Source organism: Sciurus vulgaris (assembly GCF_902686455.1).
Source record: "Sciurus vulgaris genome assembly, chromosome: 3".
NCBI lineage: Eukaryota > Metazoa > Chordata > Mammalia > Rodentia > Sciuridae > Sciurus > Sciurus vulgaris.
In genome coordinates, this window is record NC_136463.1 from 71,493,936 (window position 1) to 71,501,904 (window position 7,969).

The window sequence follows — 7,969 nt, forward strand, 5'->3', positions numbered from 1 at the left end:
TCTCTTGAACTTATCAGGACAAAATGTCAAAATAACTTTCTGAACATAAACATAAAAATAGACCACATTTATTAATACTAGGAAAACTCCTAAGCATAGAGTAATAATATATTAAATTTCACATAACATGGCCATAAGTATTAAGAAATTCATTGTCAGATATTCTAAGCATTACCCTGAAAACTTGTCTGACATATACCGTCAACATATAACGAAGTATGGCATTTATTTTATAGGAAAAAAAAAGTAAGTTTCATCACTAAAACGTATTTACCAGATTTCAGCTTTAAGTTCTAGAGATATATTTCAAAGATAAAAAGAAAAATAAGATTCATCCCTAAAATAAAGTTATATGTATGTATATGTATACATATATATGTATATATGTTAATAATCCTTATGCTCTTACAATGTAAAGCACTTAGAAACTGTTTTTTGGTCCCAGGGATTTAACCCAGAGTGTTTGACAACTGAGTCACACACCCAGTCCTATTTATTTTATTTTTACCTTCTACACTTTAAAAAAAATTATTATTACTTTGATTCATTGTACACATATGGGGTAGAACTTTCATTTCTCTGGTTGAACATGAAGTAGGGTCATACTGTTTGTGTAAACATACATGTACACAGGGTAATGATATTTGTCTCATTCTATTATCTTTCCTTCCCCGCAACCCCACCTCACCCCTCATTTTCCTCTGCACAATCCATCCTCCCTCCATTTTTGCCTTACCCACTCCCATTATGTATTATCATCCACTTATCAGAGAAATCATTCAGTCTTTGGTTCTTTGGGGTTGGCTTATTTCACTTAGCATGATATTTTCCAACTTCATCCATTTACCAGCAAATGCCAGAATTTTATTCTTCTTTATGGCTGAATAACAATCCATTGTGTGTATATACCACAGTTTCTTTATTCATCCATCTATTGTAGGGCATCTAGGTTGGTTCCACAATCTAGCTATTGGGAATTGAGTTGCTATAAACATAGATGTGGCTGCATCACTGTCATATGCTGATTTTAAGTCCTTTGGGTATAGGCCTAGGAGTGGGATAGCTGGGTCAAATGGTGGGTCCATTCCAAGCTTTCTGAGGAATCTCCACACTGCTTTCCAGAGTGGCTGTAACAATTTGCAACCTCACCAGCAATGTATGAGTGTACCTTTTCCCCCACATCCTCGCCAACACCTATTGATGCTTGTAATCTTGATAATAGACATTCTAATTGGGGTGAGATGGAATCTTAAGGTAGTTTTGATTTGCATTTCTCTTATTACTAGAGATGTTGAACATTTTTTCATGTATCTGTTGATTGCTTGTAGATCTTCTTCTATGAAGTGTCTGCTCATTTCCTTAGCCCATTTATTGAGTGGATTATTTGTATTCTTGGTATAAAGTCTTTTTATAAATTCCCATTTATTTTTTATTTTGAGACAGGGTCTCACTGAGTTGCTTGGGGCTTCATTAAGTTGCTGAGGCTGGCTTTGAACTTGTGTTCCTCCTGCCTCAGCCTCTGGAGCCAGTGGGATTAGAGGTATGTGGCATCACACCTGGCAGAAAATTTGAACTCTAGACATTACCAGTTAACCTGTTTGACTTTAACATTGTCTAGTGGGCTGGGGAGATAGCTTAGTTGGTAAAGTGTTTGCTTCACATGCACAAGGCCCTGGGTTCAATCCCCAGCACCACAAAAAAAAAAAAAAAAAAAAAGAACAAATTGTCTAAATTCTCTTCCGACCATCACGTTGATGCCTTTTGTTCATCAGCCCGATCTGGGCAGAGCCATTCTATTTTTTTTTTCTTCTTCTTTGGTGGCTCATCTTCAGAGCTGCTGTCTGTGCTGGGGCTGCTGCTCTGGAAGAGCTGGAGCCTGAGCCTGAGTCAGAGGAGGAAGAGTTTGTGGACGAGGCCCAAGATGAAGAGCTACAGGAGCTCTCCTCAGTGTCCCCGTCCTCTGAGGAAGCTGAGGTAGGTGAGTAGATGTTTCTTTGCTCTCTGATGAAGAATCACTGGCTGAACTGTCACTGCTATTGCTACTGGAACTTGTTACACTTTCAGACCTTTTTTTTTCCCCCTTGATCTTTTTTTTCTACATGAATCTTTCCAATGCTTTGTTGTAATAATAATTTTTTCTTTTTCTTTTAAAACTGTCTTTAGTTCTGCTCTTCTTGAAGGTCTATGGAGGAATTTTCTTTTTCCTGTGCATTTGCAAGTCCAACGTCCATATTCCAAGCCTTTCCGACATCTTGCATGTTGCTGATTTGCTTCAGCTTGTTTCCATGCCATGAGCCGGTGCACAGGAGTTGCCATCTTCATGTGAATATTCTACATAATCTGTGGCAGTTTGACTCTTTCTAGCATAGCACCTAAAGCATAACAAAATAGTAAAATTTGAGTATATAAATTTAAAATAAAGTTTTATGCTTTGAAACACGTCATAAATAAAATTTAATCCAGGTGCTAACTGAAGATGTTGTTGTGGTGCACTTGGAAGGCACATCTGAAAAGGTCATATTGACCAATGCTCTGCAGGGAGCACCCTTCCAGCCCAGCTGTGTCCTCCTCCCGAGAGGAGACCCTCAGACCCCTCAGACAGGGCACATGGCCAGATGAAGAGTCTCTCAATACTACCATACTTACTGCACAAGGCTGGCTGCCTTCTCCTAGAGCCTGGAGGGTATGGAGCAGAGACCATGCCCGTTAATGTGTGGTGAGTGCATGGACGAACAGCTTAGTGTACTTAGATCACTGAGTCTCGGTAATGCCTAACTTACATAGTTAAGTGAGATAATATAAGGCAGCCAGTCTTAATCATTTTGGGATCAATGACTCCTTTGAAAAATCTGAACAATGTTGATACTCTTTTTAGAAAAATATAGCTATGCAAAGTAGCAACTATGTATGTATGTATGTATGTTGGAATTTATCCTGTTATCCCCTTACATATGTTTCTGCATAGATTATACATTTTCTCTTTGTTTTTCTGAGCTTCTTCCACGGATCTTTGTTATAATAGCAGTAACCATTGGACAGAAAATCTTGCTGTCACATGACTTATCACAACCCACATTTATTCTGGCCTTCCAGAAGTTCTAATAAATCGCAGGGCAGACTTGATAACAGCCTGCTCGCAGAGTCATTTATGACTCTATTTTCAAGATGCACTTTTCAAGGTCGATGGGGCATTGACATCAACTGGTCACAGGGAGAAGAAGTGTTGGTGCGTCGTGTTGGAAGTGGTTCACATTTCAGAGTCTGGACCATTTATGAAGTGCTTGGTGGATGTTCTCAGGACTTTCGCGACTGTTAGATGAAGTCTGATGTGTGGGACTCTCTCCCCGCAACCATCACAGAATTTCACGGTGTCTTGGAAGCTTCTTGAAGCAAGTGGCAGAATCCTGGTCTGGGAAAGTGACCATGTGACATTTTCTTCTTGTCTTTATAACTCACACATTCCTGAATGTGCCTGGAACAGCTTCCTACATGTTTCAGTCCTTCAGAGTGACCCCACCTCTGTTTCCTTGTCCTTCTACAGAATTCCAGTGGTGCTTCCTACAGGAAGATTGATAGCCCTTCCATGCCCTGCCCTGAGACAGACTTAATTCCCTCCTCCCTCAAGTCCCTTGAGTTCTGAAAGTCACATAATGGTCATTGCTTCCAATTCAGTATCTGCCCTGTGCTGAATGTTAGTCCTTCAGAGGAAACGATCAGCTCTCGACTCACCTCCTAGCCCTCATCCTGACATTTGGTGGGTGTTCAGTAAATGCCTATGAATATATAAGCCCTGGAGAGAAGAAATACTTAGAATGGGATCTGATCATGTTTGAAAGAGGTGTGGTCCCTTTTGTCCTTAGACTTTCCCCTACTATTCTACCCACCTTTCCTTTGTGCAGGCTGGGCTGTCACTCCCCAGGCCCTTAGTGTGCAATGTTGAACCCATCTTTCAGAACTGCAGGTGGTCAGAATTAGGGACTTCAAGTAGGGCCTAGTAAAGCATGCAACTGGTGCAGGTGGCAGGGTCCAAGCATGGCAGACTTTAGACACCCCTAAGGGCAGGAGGTGTCTGGAGGATTAAGTGGATTGATGTGGTTGGATTCTTATTCCAGAAACCACAGGAGCCTGGAATTGAGAGGTGAGGGGAGAGCCAGCTGAGTTTCATTGTGCCACGTCTTAAGATGGCCATGGTCCTCCAGGCACTGTGCTACTGGAAACAGGGAGGAGCTCTTAGGTGGAAATGGAGATAGAAATGTGAACAAGTGATGGACACAGGCAAGCAGGAATCAGCAAAGTGGGTGTGAGAGATGGTGGGGTCTCTGCGGTGGGCAGATGTGGGAAGGAATGATTAGGGTCAGCCTCTGCAAGCTTCTGTGGCTTGTTCCTGGAAGGTTGCACTGAAGATGGCTCCTGTTTTCCTGCAGGGACAATGGTGGCTTTCCCTGGAAGAGGGAAGGAAGAGGGGATTTGGGGTTGGGTGGGGAGTTGGTGGTTTTAGTTTTCTAAGAAACTAACACTTTCTGGATCTTTCATTTTGATGCAAAGAGTTCCTCCTATGATGTCCTCATAAAGGGTATTCAGCTCCCACTTGCAGGAAAGTGTTGCTGAGGGCCCTGGTTGCTCAATTTTCTTTATACATACTTAACGCTTATTTCTTTAATCAAATTATCTGAAGTCCCAGATTATCTCTTTGGGAATAACCTGTCTAGAAAAAGAAACAAGAGTCTTTGGGGCTGCCTGTCTAAGCAAGATGCTTTACCATAAATAGAATATCTCCTCTAAGAAAACTCACCGTTAATGGCAAAGGTCTCCAGTGGGAAGCATTTTATTTGATGTGGTGGAATCTGATGATTGCCTGGGTTTGCTGACTGTGGCATGCAAGATGCTACTTTTACAATGATGAGCCACTGTGCGTCCTCAAGCTTGTGTCACAATTTGTGCCTCTCTGTGGACTTTGACAACCTATGCAGAGAGGGCTCTGCTATGATTCAGATGTGGAGGCAGAGACAGAGAGGGTCACAGACTGGACTTGCAGTCACACAGCTAGTTAGTGTCCATAGAAGTGGGAAGGGACCAATGTTGTCTAGCCACTCCATCTCTCCAATCCTGAGGGTTGGTGCTTCTGATTATGATGCATGACCATGCAGGGATTATGCCGTGTTCCTTGACTATGCTTACGAAAGTGTGTGAAGTTGGGCATGGTGGGCACACCTATAATCCCAGCAGCTCAGGAGGCTGAGGCAGGAGGATTGAGAGTTCAAAGCCAGCCTCAGCAAAAGCAAGGTGCTAAACAACTCAGTGAGACCCTGTCTCTAAATAAAATGCAAAATAGGACTGGGGATGTGGCTCAGTGGTGGAGTGCCCCAGATTTCAATCCCTGGTACCACCACCATGCCCCCGGCCCCCAATAAAAAACAAAGTGTGTGACTCTAGTTGCTTATTATATTTATGCTTGTTATTGTAAAAATATTTAAAATAAAGACATTAGCACAAACTTCATCACAGTAGTGAAAATGAAAAATTTTGACCCTTAGGGATACAAGATGCAGCTGTTTGGGTAATACTTTTTACGTGAAACAGCTTGCAGAATTTTAGGCATGAAGATATGCAATGTGTTTTGGGTGTTGCATGAGAAACAGTGGTTAAGCTGGTTTCTGACAGCTGCACTTACCTTGATAAGATACTCAGAGCCAGGTCCTCATCCTTGGGGGCTCAGAAAGCCTACATCCTGGTGCTCCCGAGGTTGGCTTGGGCTCACAGAGCTCACCAGAAGGCCTGGCATCACAGAGGTGCTAATTTACAGATGCACCGTAAGGAATGCAATTACCAGATGCTCGAATGTATCTGATTTGCACATTTTCTCCTTGCAGTTAAGTTATAAATGAGTCCTAAAGGGTGCATCTGACTTGATGTCTGATGACATCAAGCTCAGAGAGCATGAGGCTTTCATCTGCACATAGGGCTGAGCTTGCCTGTCAAACCAGACACCCTTGTCAGCTGACAGCATGTGCTCCCAGAGACGGTGTGAATAGGCACAGTCAGCATTCTTTGTTGACTCAGGTGACACAGACATTTTTGAAGCTTCCACTTCTGGCAAAGATAATATAACTGTCCTGAATGGGAAATAAGATTGGTAGCATCATAAGATTCTGCTGACACTTAAACAATTATGAGTGGTTTCTAGGAAAATCTTTTTCTCAAAATATCTAGCAACTTGATTGAAATAAACCACTTCAAAAACAAAAATTATTGAAGATCAGTAAAGATGAAAAAGATAAATGGAATCGTCCCATATACATTAAATTAACCAAATTTTAGTTAAAGATCTTTGCATTAAAAAAAAAAAAAACTTTAGGCTTAGATGGTTTCATTAGTGAGTTCTCCTAAACATTTAAAGAAAAAATTATATCAAGTTGTTGTGGTTTGGATATAGGGTGTCCCCCACAAAGCTCCTGTGTTAATGCAGGAAGTCAGAGGTGAGACAATTAGACTATGAGAACTGTAACCTAATTGGTCCATCTTAGTTTGAATGGACATTTGAATGGTGACCCTAGGCAGGTGGGTAATGGCTGGAGGAGGTGGTCACTGGGGGGTGTTTCCTAGAAAGGTTCATCTTCCCTGTGGCTCCTTCCCACCTCTCTTTGATTCCCAATTGCAATTTGGTGAGCAGCTTTCTCCCCCTATGCCCTTGTGCCATTATGTTCTGCCTCACATTTGACCCAGAGCAATGGAGTCAGCCAACCTTGGACTGAACATCTGAAACTGTGGGCCTCAAATAAGTTTCCTTCTTTTAAGTTTGTTTTGTTGGGTCACAGCTGACTAACACACAAGGTTAAAGCTGACTAACACACAAGGCTACACAATGTCTTCTGGAAAACGGAAGAGGAGGGGATACTTTTCAACACTTTCAGTGAGGTCAGTATTACTCTGATATAGAACCAGGCAAAGACTCTGTAAGAAAACTGTAGACCCATATCTCTTAGGAGAAAAAGGTGCAAATATTTTGAACAATTTTTTTGCAACTAGAATTCAACAGGTTCAACAATACATTAAAAGGATAAATACTATTATGTGTGGTTTATCTGAGGAATGTGAGATTGGCTTAATCTTTGAAAATCAAGCACTGCTTTTCACCATCATATTATCAAACTTAAAAAGTAAAAACCAGATGACCATGTCGATGGATGAGGAAAAAACATTTGATAAAGTTTGATATTTATTCCTAATAAAAATCCTTGATAAATTAGGAATAAAGGAGGATTTTGATCAATAAATAAAGGGCATGTATTCAAAACTTTTAAGTAACATCATATTTAATATTGATAGTCTAAACGCTTTCCCTCAAAGATCAGGTAAAAGGCAAAGACACCTGCTTGCATCACTTTTTTGTTATTGTATTAGAAATTCTAATCAGTCTAATAAGGCATGAGAAAGAAAGAAAAGACATCCAGATGGAAAGGAAAAAGTAAAACTTCTTACGGAAGTCATGTTCACCAAGATAGAATATACAATGGAAAGAACAAAAAAGCTGCTTGAACTAATAAATGAGTTTATCAAGGTTGCAAGATAAAAGATCAATATATGAAAATCAACTGTATTTCTATATAATAGAAATAATCAGAAATTTAAATTTTAAAATGGTACCATTTACGATAGTATAAAAAATAAGAAATATTGAGAGAAAAGAACATAAAACACAGGTAAGACCTTCACAGGACTGATAACTACCTGATATCTCTAAGAGAAATAAAAAGGACCTAAGTAAATGGAGGGCTATACCAGGTTTAAGGGGCAAAAGACTCAATATTCTTAAGAGCCAATTCTCCTCAAAGTCATCTATGGATTACACATAATCCTAAGGAAATTTTTTAGCAGGATTTTTTTTGAAGAAAAAGCTACACTAATTTTAAAATTTATTTGTAAATTTAAGTTATCAAGTGTAATCAAATAACTTTGAAAAATGACAAAT

General features: G+C 40.2%; 1 pseudogene across 1 annotated transcript; it reads right to left on the bottom strand.

Annotated features, from left to right (window-relative positions):
* Positions 1-1,746: 1,746 nt before the first annotated feature.
* On the bottom strand, positions 1,747-2,316 carry LOC306658013 (annotated as a pseudogene). Its single transcript has one exon. The product of its transcript is annotated as an uncharacterized misc_RNA (transcript).
* Between the last annotated feature and the right edge of the window lie 5,653 nt (positions 2,317-7,969).